Below are 3,085 nucleotides of genomic sequence, written 5' to 3' on the forward strand. Positions count from 1 at the left end.
TGGTCCTCTCAAGGTCCCTCTGTTCTGGTGCCAATGGGTTAGGTTGACTGGTGGAGGCGTAATGATTGATGACAGTGGGATGACAACGGTTGACCTTAACAAGGTTGGATACTCGGACGAACCTTTTTTTCTTGCCAATGATGTAACGCAAGTCTTTTACGTGAAGGACATGTCTAGCAAAGGAAAGAAGAGCAGAGGGCCTGACGAGCCTAAGCGTCACGTGGTTCTCCCAGGCAAAAGAAAAATCGTCGGAGTTGAGGACAAGACTGACGAGGATTACGATCAGTTGGATGGGCAACCCCCTTTCACAGTGACGATTGACCCTAGCATCCTCCTATCAAATGAAGACACCCCTTACTCACGTAGCGATCACAAGGAGGGAACAATAGTGAGGAGAAAGTACGTGCGGTCAACCGTCACCGCCGATGTATTGCCGTAATTATTGTGTACACGATGTAAACTATTTTGGATGTATTGATTATCCATATAAATCAATTGATGTATGGCATATGTTAATTACGCATGATTATTAGAGGTTTTAACAAGTTTAAATCATGTATATGCTAGTTATATGCGATACTTATAATTTTTAAAAGTTTTAAATCACGCAGGTGGCAATTTCATATGTTAATTAGAGTTTTTAACAATTAATTTACTATCGTTCATATGCTAATTATATATGACTATTCGAATTTTTAAAAGTTTTAAATCATGCATGTGGCATTTACATATGTTAATTAGAGTTTTTAACAATTAATTTACTATCATTCATATGCTAATTATATATGACTATTCGAATTTTTAAAATTTTTACATCATGCATGTGGCATTTACATATGTTAATTAGAGTTTTTAACAATTAATTTAATATCATTCATATGCTAAGTATATATGATTATTACAATTTTTATTAATTTTAAATCATGCCGTATGTATATACATATGTTAATTAGAGTTTTTACCAATTTAATATCATTCATATGCTAAGTATATATGATTATTAGAATTTTTATTAATTTTAAATCATATATTTGCTTATTACGTTTTATCCACTTAATTTATTACAGACAACAACAATTTTTCGAAGTAATTGTCATTAATCTTTGTACTTTAAATAATTTTAATGCATTATTTTCTATTTTAGAAGCACATATGTAATGGAAAATAATATTTAGTGCGCTTATCAGTAGTCCCGGTTCTTAACCCTAACCGGGTTTAAAAAGAATTTGGAAATAGCGGGAAAATATCTTTACTCCCGGTTAACAACCGGGAGTAAAGATATCTTTAATGCCGGTTGTTGAGAACAATTGGGACTAAAGATCTTTTCTTTAGTCCCGTTTGTTCTCAACAACCGGGAGTAAATATCTAGGGGTATATATATTCCCGATGCGCGCCCTCGTCTTCTCCACCAACACTTAGAAGTTTTTGCCCGATCGATCTCTCTCGGCTTCTCCTTCGCCACCACTGCCTAGGGCATCCCCGCGCCGACGCCGCCGCCGTATCTCGCCGTCGTCTCGCGCTCGTCGTCGTTGCCGCCACCTCCGCCTTCTCCGCCGCTGCCGCATCTCTGGGGTGAGAGCCGCCGCCGCCTCCCTCTCATCAGTTATCTCTCTCCGATCTCGATCTCTCTCTCTCCCTCTCGGTTGCTGCCGGCTGCCTCGTTGCCGACGCCGACGCCGACGTCGCCACGACACGACGAGACGCCACGACGCCACGGCAGCACGGCACCGGCGCCGCGCCGCCACGCCGCCGCCGCGCAACGCCGCCACCGGGCCGCACGCTACACGCCGCCGCCGCGCCACGCCGATGCCGCGCGCGGCGCCACGCCGCGGCCGCGCCGCGCTGCCGCCACGAACGAACGTGAACGAGAATGTGAACGAGCGAACGAACGTGAACGAGAATTGAACGTGAAAGAACGAACGAACGTGAACGAACGAGCGTGAACGAACGTCAACGAACGTGAACGTGAACGAACGTGAACTAATGTACGTGAACGTGAACGGACGTGAACGTGAACGAACGTGAACGTGAACGAACGTGAACGTGAAATGCAATATAGGCAGGTGAATGAACGTGAACGAACGAACGTAGGTGCATGAAACGTGACCTTAACGAGAACGCGAACGTGAACGATCGTGAACGAAACGTGAACGTCAAATGCAATATATGTTACTTCGCGTTTATCCTAATACATCTTTTTGTATCTTGCAGAAAAGACGTTGTCGGAGTCATCCCTCAAGCCGGAGTGGTAGCTAGCCCTCGAAGGAATTCGTGCAGGCAAGTGACGTAATTATATATATGATTGTTATATTTGTAATGCAATTAAGACTATTAGATTTAATATACAACACTTAGACTTAGCATAGATCACTATTTGAGTTTTAGTATAAGATTATTAGATTTGTAATTAGACTTAGCATATAAGATTGTGTAGGGTTCTAATATACGATAGTTACACTTAGCATACATGACTATTTGAGTTTTAGTATAAGATTATTTGAGTTTTAATATAAGATTATTATATTTGTAATTAGACTTAGTATATAATTATTGACTAGCTAGGGTCCTATAATATATGTCACCTAGACTTAGCATTTATCACTATTTGAGTTTTAGTATAAGATTATTAGATTTGTAATTAGACTTAGCATATAAGATTGTGTAGGGTTCTAATATACGACAGTTACACTTAGCATACATGACTATTTGAGTTTTAGTATAAGATTATTTGAGTTTTAATATAAGATTATTATATTTGTAATTAGACTTAGTATATAATTATTGACTAGCTAGGGTCCTATAATATACGTCACCTAGACTTAGCATTTATCACTATTTGAGTTTTAGTATAAGATTATTAGATTTGTAATTAGACTTAGCATATAAGATTGTGTAGGGTTCTAATATACGACAGTTACACTTAGCATACATGACTATTTGAGTTTTAGTATAAGATTATTTGAGTTTTAATATAAGATTATTATATTTGTAATTAGACTTAGTATATAATTATTGACTAGCTAGGGTCCTATAATATACGTCACCTAGACTTAGCATTTATCACTATTTGAGTTTTAGTATAAAA

Source organism: Oryza glaberrima, chromosome 11, assembly GCF_000147395.1.
Source record: "Oryza glaberrima chromosome 11, OglaRS2, whole genome shotgun sequence".
NCBI classification, from domain to species: domain Eukaryota; kingdom Viridiplantae; phylum Streptophyta; class Magnoliopsida; order Poales; family Poaceae; genus Oryza; species Oryza glaberrima.